A 9,713-nucleotide genomic window follows, 5' to 3' on the forward strand; every position below is an offset into this window, starting at 1 on the left:
ACGACCCAGTGCACTTGCTGGTTAGTTGTGCGAAGTTGTGACAAAGAATTGAGATTACGATTGTGCGTACCAAGTTGTTGGCACCATTGAGATCACAATTTCGTGCACCAAGTTTTTGGCGCCGTTGCCGGGGATTGTTCGAGTTTGGACAACTGACGGTTCATCTTGTTGCTCAGATTAGGTAATTTTATTTTAATTTTAAGTTTTTGCTTTTATTCTTTTTATTTTCGAAAAAAACTTTTCAAAAAAAAAAAAAAGAAAAATTTTTTTTTTTCAAAAATAAATTATTCTATGGCTTCAGAATTTTTAAGAATGAATTCTAGAGTTTCACGATGATCTGTTGAATTCTGGCTGGCTGTAAAGCCATGTCTAATCCTTTGGACCGAGATTTCAACTTATCATCACAAGAGTCCTTGGATTCTCATCTAATCAGCTGTTATATGTCTGATTTGTATCTGCTGAAGCTTGGCTGGCCATTGGCCATGTCTAGTATTTTGGACCGGAGCTTTCACTGAAAGCTTGGCTGGCTAGCAAGCCATGTCTAATTCCTGGACCGGAGCTTTAGACTAACATTGCATGATTCCTGGAATTCTCATTAAAAATTTTGAAATCCTTATTTTTCTTTTCTAATTAATTTTCGAAAAATTCAAAAATTTTTTTAATAAAATCATAAAAACCAAAAATATAGTGTTTCTTGTTTGAGTCTAGTGTCAATTTTTAAGTTTGGTGTCAATTGCATATTTTTAATTTTTCTTTAAATTTTCGAAGAACACATGCATTGAGTTTCTTTCTTGTTCTTCATGATCTTCAAGTTGTTCTTGACAAGTCTTTTTGTTTGATCTTTATATTTTCTTGTTTTGTGTCTTTTCTTGTTTTCCATATGCATTTTCAATTTGTTAGTGTCTCAACATTAAAAATTTTTTAAGTTTGGTGTCTTGCATGTTTTTCTTTTCTTAAAAAATTTCAAAAATAAGTTCTTGGTGTTCATCTTGACATTCAAAGTGTTCTTGGTGTTCATCTTGGCATTCATAAGTGTTCTTGCATGCATCATTTGTTTTGATCCAAAATTTTTGTTCATTGAGTCTTTTCATTGTTTTTCTCTTGCATCATTAAAAATTCAAAAATAAAAAAAATATCTTTCCATTTTTCTGTCATAAATTTTCGAAAATTTGAGTTGACTTTTTCAAAATTTTTTAAAATTTAGTTGTTTCTTATGAGTCAAATCAAATTTTTAATTTAAAAATTCTATCTTTTTCAAATCTTTTTCAAAAATCAAATCTTTTTCATTTTTTCTTTCATAATTTTGAAATTTTGAAATTTTATTTTCAAAATCTTTTTCTTATTTCTATTTCATATTTTTGAAATTAATGCTAACAATTAATGTGATTGATTCAAAAATTTTTAAATTGTTACTTGCCTATTAAGAAAGGTTCATTCTTGAAATTTTAAAATCCTATCTTTTAGTTTCTTGTTAGTCAAGTAATCAACTTTAATTTTCAAAAATCAAATCTTTTTAATTTCTTTTTTTAATCTTTTTCAAAACAAATGTCAATCACATCTTTTTCAAAATCAATTTCAAAATCTTTTCTAACTTCTTATCTTTTCAAAATTTATTTTCAAATATTTTTCAATTAATCTTATCTTTTTGTTTGATTCTTATCTTTTTCAAAACTACCTAACTAATTCTCTCTCTAATTTTCGAAAATCACCTTCCTCTTTTTCAAAATTTCTTTTTAATTAACTAATTGTTTTAAATTTTAATTTAATTTAATTTAATTTTTATTTTTAAAATTTTCAAATTTTAACTTTAATTTTAAATTAAAAACAAAAATATTTTTCTTTTCTTTTCAATGATTTTTGAAAATTCTTCCATCTCTCATCTCCTTCTAATTATTTATTTATTTACTAACACTTCTCTTCATCTCAAAATTCGAACCATTTCTTCCTCTTGGTGTTCGAATTTCTCTTCTTTTATTCTTTTCTTCTTCTACTCACATAAAGGAATCTCTATACTGTGACATAGAGGATTCCATATTTTCTTTTCTGTTTTCTTCTTTTTTCATATGAGCAGGAACAAGAATAAGAACATTCTTGTTGAGGCTGATCTTGAACCTGAAAGGACTCTGAAGAGGAAGCTAAGGGAAGCTAAAGCACAACCCTCTGGAGAAAATCTGACAGAAATTTTTGAAAAAGAAGGAGACATGGCCGAAAATAATAACAATGCAAGGAAGATGCTTGGTGACTTTACTGCACCAAATTCCAATTTACATGAAAGAAGCATCTCAATCCCTACAATTGGAGCAAACAATTTTGAGCTAAAGTCTCAATTAGTTTCTCTGATGCAACAGAACTGCAAGTTTCATGGACTTCCATCAGAAGATCCTTTTCAATTCTTAACTGAATTCTTGCAGATCTGTGATACTGTTAAGACTAATGGGGTTGACTCTGAGGTCTATAGGCTTATGCTTTTCCCGTTTGCTGTAAGAGACAGAGCTAGAATATGGTTGGACTCTCAACCTAAAGATAGCCTGAACTCTTGGGATAAGCTGGTCACCGCTTTCTTAGCCAAGTTCTTTCCTCCTCAAAAGCTTAGCAAGTTTAGAGTGGATGTTCAAACCTTCAAACAGAAAGAAGGTGAATCCCTCTATGAAGCTTGGGAGAGATATAAGCAACTGACCAAAAAGTGTCCTTCTGACATGCTTTCAGAATGGACCATCCTGGATATATTCTATGATGGTCTGTCTAAATTATCAAAGATGTCATTGGACCATTCTGCAGGTGGATCCATTCACTACACCTAAAGAAAACGCCTACAGAAGCTCAAGAACTCATTGACATGGTTACAAATAACCAGTTCATGTACACTTCTGAAAGGAATCCTGTGAGTAATGGGACGCCTCAGAGGAAGGGAGTTCTTGAAATTGATACTCTGAATGCCATATTGGCTCAGAATAAAATATTGACTCAGCAAGTCAATATGATTTCTTAGAGTCTGAATAGATTGCAAGCTGCTTCCAACAGTACTCAAGAGGCATCTTCTGAAGAAGAAGCTTATGATCCTGAGAACCCTGCAATAGCAGAGGTGAATTACATGGGGAACCCTATGGAAATACCTATAATCTCTCATGGAGAAATCATCCAAATTTCTCATAGAAGGATCAACAAAAGCCTCAACAAGGCTTTAATAATGGTGGAAGAAACAGGTTTAGCAATAGCAAGCCTTTTCCATCATCCACTCAGCAATAGACAGAGAATTCTGAGCAGAATCCATCTAGCTTAGAAAATATAGTCTCTGATCTATCTAAGGCCACTTTAAGTTTCATGAATGAAACAAGGTCCTCCATTAGAAATTTGAAGGCACAAGTAGGCCAGCTGAGTAAAACAGTCACTGAAACCCCTCTTAGTACTCTCCCAAGCAATACAGAAGAGAATCCAAAAAGAGAGTGCAAGGCCATTACCTTACTTGGTGTGGCCGAACCCAAAGAGGAGGAGGAGAACGTGAATCCTAGTGAGGAAGACCTCCTGGGACGTTCATTGACCAATAAGGAGTTTTCCTTTGCGGAACCAAAGGAATCTGAGGCTCATCTAGAGACCATAGAGATTCCATTGAACCTCCTTTTACCATTCATGAGCTCTGATGACTATTCTTCCTCTGAAGAAGATGAAGACATTACTGAAGAGTAAGTTGCTAAGTACCTTGGTGCAATCATGAAGCTGAATGCCAAATTATTTGGTAATGAGACTTGGGAAGATGAACCTCCCTTGCTCACCAATGAACTGAATGCATTGGATAGGCAAAAATTACCTCAAAAGAAATAGGATCCTGGTAAATTCCTAATTCCCTGTAACATAGGCACCATGACCTTTGAGAAGGTTCTGTATGACCTGGGGTCAGGAATAAACTTAATGCCACTCTCTGTAATAGAGAAACTTGGGATCTTTGAGGTGCAAGCTGCCAGAATCTCATTAGAGATGGCAGATAACTCAAGAAAACATGCTTATGGACTAGTAGAGGACGTGTTAGTAAAGGTTGAAGGCCTTTACATCCCTGCTGATTTCATAATCCTAGACACTGGGAAGGATGAGGATGAATCCATTATCCTTGGAAGACCCTTCCTAGCCACAGCAAGAGCTGTGATTGATGTGGATAGAGGAGAATTGGTCCTTCAATTGAATGAGGACAACCTTGTGTTTAAAACTCAAGGATCTCCTTCTGTAACCATGGAGAGTAAGCATGAAAAGCTTCTCTCACTGCAGAGTCAACTAAAGCCCCCACAGTCAAACTCTAAGTTTAGTGTTGGGAGGTCCCAACAATGCTCTGAAAATCTGTGAGGCTCCATGAGAGCTCACTGTCAAGCTATTGACATTAAAGAAGCGCTTGTTGGGAGGTAACCCAATGTTATTTAATTATATCTATTTTATTTTTATTGTTATTTCGTGTTTTATTAGGTTGAGGATCATGTGAAGTCACAAGAACAACTGAAAAATTAAAAATAGAATCAAAAACAGCAGAAGAAATAGCACACCCTGGAGGAAGAGCATTCTGGCATTTAAACGCCAGAAACAAGCACTAAGCTGGCGTTTAACGCCAGAAATAAGCATCAACCTGGCGTTAAACGCCAAAAACAGGCTACATTTGGGCATTTAACGCCAAAAACAGGCAGCAGTCTGGCGTTAAACGCCAGGATTGCACTGCAAGGGTGTTTACATGCCCAATAGAAGCAGGGATGATACATCCTTGACCCCTCTGGATCTGTGGACCCCACAGGATCCCCATCTACCCCGCTCTTTCTTCTTTTGCTCGAGGACGAGCAAACCTTTTAAGTTTAGTGTGGTAAAAACATTGCTTTTTGTTTTTCCATAACCATTTATGGCACCTAAGGCCGGAGAAACCTCTAGAAAGAGGAAAGGGAAGGCAAAAGCTTCCACCTCCGAGTTATGAGAGATGGAGAGATTCATCTCAAGGGTCCATAGCTCAATAGTAGGGCATTTGACTGCACATCAAGAGAGCCCAATTATGGACCTCAACAAGAGCATGAGGAAATTCCTCACCATAAAATCCCTGAGATGCCTCAGGGGATGCACTTTCCTCCACAAAACTATTGGGAGCAAATCAACACTTTCCTAGGAGAATTAAGCTCCAATATGGGACAACTAAGGATGGAGCACCAAGAGCACTCCATCATCCTCCATGAGATTAGAGAAGATCAAAGAGCTATGAGGGAGGAGCAACAAAGACAAGGAAGAGACATAGAGGAGCTCAAGAGCACCATTGGTTCTTCAAGAAGAGGAAGACGCCACCCTCACTAAGGTGGACCCGTTCCTTAATCTCCTTGTTCTTATTTTCCTGTTTTTCGGTTTTTGAGCCTTATGTTTTATTTATGTTTGTGTCTTTACTATATGATCATTAGTGTTTAAATGTCTATGTCTTAAAGCTATGAATGTCCTATGAATCCATCACCTCTCTTAAATGAAAACTCTTTTAATTACAAAAGAACAAGAAGTACATGGTTTTGAATTCATCCTTGAAACTAGTTTAATTATTTTGATGTGGTGACAATACTTTTTGTTTTCTGAATGAATGCTTGAACAGTGCATATGTCTTTTGATATTGTGGTTTATGAATGTTAAATATGTTGGCTCTTGAAAGAATGATGAAAAAGGAGAAATGTTATTGATAATCTGAAAAATCATAAAATTGATTCTTGAAGCAAGAAAAAGTAGTGAATACAAAAGCTTGTGAAAAAAAAGAGAAGAGAAAAGAAAAATGGCGAAAAAAAAGAAAGAAAAAGAAAAAGCAAGCAGAAAAAGCCAAAAGCTCTTTAAACCAAAAGGCAAGAGCAAAAAGCCAATAGCCCTTAAAACGAAAAGGCAAGGGTAATAAAAAGGATCCAAGGCTTTGAGCATCAGTGGATAGGAGGGCCTAAAGGAATAAAATCCTGGCCTAAGTGGCTAAACCAAGCTGTCCCTAACCATGTGCTTGTGACGTGAAGGTGTCAAGTGAAAACTTGAGACTGAGCGGTTAAAGTCAAGGTCCAAAGCAAAAAAAAAAAGAGTGTGCTTAAGAACCCTGGACACCTCTAATTGGGGACTTTAGCAAAGCTGAGTCACAATCTGAAAAGGTTCACCCAGTTATGTGTCTGTGGCATTTATGTATTCGGTGGTAATACTGGAAAACAAAGTGCTTAGGGCCACGACCAAGACTCATAAAGTAGATGTGTTCAAGAATCAACATACTGAACTAGGAGAATCAATAACACTATCTAAATTCTAAGTTCCTATAGATGCCAATCATTCTGAACTTCAATGGATAAAGTGAGATGCCAAAACTATTCAAGAGGCAAAAAGCTACTAGTCCCGCTCATCTGATTAGAGCTAAGTTTCATTGATATTTTAGAATTTATAGTATATTCTCTTCTTTTTATCCTATTTGATTTTTAGTTGCTTGGGGACAAGCAACAATTTAAGTTTGGTGTTGTGATGAGCGGATAATTTATACGCTTTTTGGCATTGTTTTTACATAGTTTTTAGTATGATTTAGTTAGCTTTTAGTATATTTTTATTAGTTTTTAAATAAAATTCACATTTCTGGACTTTACTATGAGTTTGTGTGTTTTTCTGTGATTTCAGATATTTTTTGGCTGAAATTGAGGGACTTGAGCAAAAATCAGATTCAGAGGTTGAAGAAGGACTACAGATGCTGTTGGATTCTGACCTCCCTGCACTCAAAGTGAATTTTCTGGAGCTACAGAAGTCCAAATGGCGCGCTCTCAATTGCGTTGGAAAGTAGACATCCAGGACTTTCCAGCAATATATAATAGTTCATACTTTTCCCGAGTTTAGATGACGCAAACTGGCGTTCAACTCTAGCTCTCTGCCCTATTCTAGAGTTAAACGCTAGAAACAGGTTACAAACAGGCGTTTAACTCCAAGGAAGACCTCTACATGTGAAAGCTTCAATGCTCAGCCCAAGCACACACCAAGTGGGCTCAGAAGTAGATTTCTGCATCATTTACTCATTTCTGTAACCCTAGTAACTAGTTTAGTATAAATAGAACTTTTTACTATTGTATTTACATCTTTTGTTCATCTTTGGATTATCTTTTGATCCTTTGATCACGTTTAGGGGGCTGGCCATTCGGCCATGCCTGGACCTTCATCACTTATGTATTTTCAACGGTAGAGTTTCTACACACCATAGATTAAGGTGTGGAGCTCTGCTGTTCCTCATGAATTAATGCAAAGTACTATTGTTTTTCTATTCAATTCAAGCCTATTTCTTCTCTAAGATATTCATTCACACACAAGAACATGATGAATGTGATGATTATGTGACGCTCATCATCATTCTCACTTATGAACGCATGCTTGACAAACACTTCCGTTCTACATGTAAACAAGCTTGAATGTGTATCTCTTAGCCTTCTGATCTACGATCAGAGTTTTCGTGGTATAGGCTAGAATTATTAGCGGCCATTCTTGAGATCCGGAAAGTCTAAACCTTGTCTGTGGTATTCCGAGTAGGATCTGGGAAGGGATGGCTGTGACGAGCTTCAAACTCGCGAGTGCTGGGCGTAGTGACAGACGCAAAAGGATTACTGGATCCTATTCCAGCATGATCGAGAACCGACAGATGATTAGCCATGTGGTGACAGCGCATTTTGGACCATTTTCACTGAGAGGACAGGATGTAGCCATTGACAACGGTGATGCCCTACATAAAACTTGCCATGGAAAGGAGTAGAAAGGACTGGATGAAAGCAGTAGGAAAGCGGAGATTCAGAAGGAACAAAGCAACTCCATACGCTTATCTGAAATTCTCACCAATGAATTACATAAGTATCTTTATCTTTATTTTATGTTTTATTTATCTTTTAATTATCAAAACTCTATAACCAATTGAATCCGCCTGATTGAGATTTACAAGGTGACCATAACTTGCTTCAAGCCGACAATCTCCGTGGGATCGACCCTTACTGACGTAAGGTTTATTACTTGGACGACCCAGTGCACTTGCTGGTCAGTTATGCGAAGTTGTGACAAAGAATTGAGATTACGATTGTGCGTACCAAGTTGTTGGCGCCATTGAGATCACAATTTTGTGCACCACACCCAGACTAGCCTAGTCTTCTAACTTTGTCTCTCAAGAAACAAAAGTGAGAGTGTAAAAAGAACACTAAACCAGAGAGATGCCAAAAGAAGATGCTGATGTCGCTACCTAGTCGTTGTCAATAGTCAAGTCCACTATCTCTATATCCATCTCAGGATCCTCATCGTCCCCAGAAGTTAAATCCACAACCTCTATCTCCTTGATGTCCTCATCATCAGAAATAATGATCACCTCTGATGTACTTTGGGGACTACCATCACTGCTGTCGCCTACAAAAGCTGTACCACTAGAAAAAATCTGCTCAACTGCTGAAAGAAGACCAAAAGCTGCGGCTGAAGTCCCGATAGGCTCTATGGTGAAAGGGTCAGAGGAGTGAGTAGAAAGAGACTCTATCAACAGGTCCAAATCCACTGGAGGAGACTCAGGGATGTAGTTATTGACGCCAGGGCATCTTGGCTAGTTTCAGAAGCCATTTTTAGTAAGTTTTAGGTTAGTTTCATGCATTTTCTTAGGCAATAAGCAAGTATTTGGCTGAATATGCATTCATATCTTGATTCAAGCAAACATTGTGAATTCTAAACAATTTCATGAGAATAATGCAAGGATTGATGATAGAATGAATGATGCATCATCTCATGATTAAGAGCAAGACTTTGATGCACTTTGTTTGATTGATTTTAGGTAAGAAGAAGTAGAGAAGAGCCACGTTAGTGGCCACGTTAGTGCCACTAACGTGGCCATTAACGTGGAAGAGGGGATAGCTTGCAACGTTAGTGGTAAAGTTAGCACCACTAACGTGTTCGAAGGTCAATTATGTTCACGTTAGTGGCCCCGTTAGTGCCACTAATGTAGGCACTAACGTGGAACAAAGAAGAATTTGCAACGTTAGTGGTGAAGTTAGCACCACTAACATGAGGAATGGCCAAAGAAGCCCACGTTAGTGCCACTAACGTGGACACTAACCTGGAACAAAGGGGAGTTTGCAACGTTAGTGGTGAAGTTAGCACCACTAACGTGTTCGAAGCTAGGGTATACCCACGTTAATGGCCACGTTAATGCCACTAACGTGGGCCATTAACGTGGAGAAAAGGATGAATTGGACGTTAATGGTGAAGTTAACACCATTAACATGATCAAAGTTAGGAAAGGCTACATTAGTGGCCACGTTAGTGCCACTAACGGTGGGGTTAACGTGACTCAAAGAGGTTGGGGACGTTAGTGACCAAGTTAGTGCCACTAACATCTTCGAACTAGGAATTTGCACTTGATGTTAACCACACTAACAGCCTGACTAACGTGAATGATACCCAACTTAAACTCTTCCAAGCAAGCTGAGAAAGCCCACTGAGATTGTAACTGCTTCATCTAAGCTCAAAGGCCCACATCCAGAGACTTGCAAAGATAACTGAAGATCAGAGAAGTAGTATATATAGGGGTAGTTTCGAACTAGAAGGGAGATTGGGACCTGGGGATCCAGGATTGTAAACACTCTGTATTTACTTTTCTCTGTAATTCAATTTTACTTTCAGAATGTATTTTACTTTTCCATCTTCCATTCCCAGAGCTATGAACAACTAAACCCACCTTCATTGGGTTAGGGAGC

General features: G+C 37.4%; 1 non-coding gene across 1 annotated transcript; it reads right to left on the reverse strand.

Moving 5' to 3' along the window:
- Positions 1-2,594: 2,594 nt before the first annotated feature.
- Positions 2,595-2,698, reverse strand: LOC148579185 (small nucleolar RNA R71). The gene has a single exon (XR_015895704.1). It is a non-coding gene; the product is annotated as a small nucleolar RNA R71 (small nucleolar RNA).
- Between the last annotated feature and the right edge of the window lie 7,015 nt (positions 2,699-9,713).

Source organism: Arachis ipaensis, chromosome B10 (genome assembly GCF_059453495.1).
Source record: "Arachis ipaensis isolate K30076 ecotype BB chromosome B10, ASM5945349v1, whole genome shotgun sequence".
NCBI lineage: Eukaryota > Viridiplantae > Streptophyta > Magnoliopsida > Fabales > Fabaceae > Arachis > Arachis ipaensis.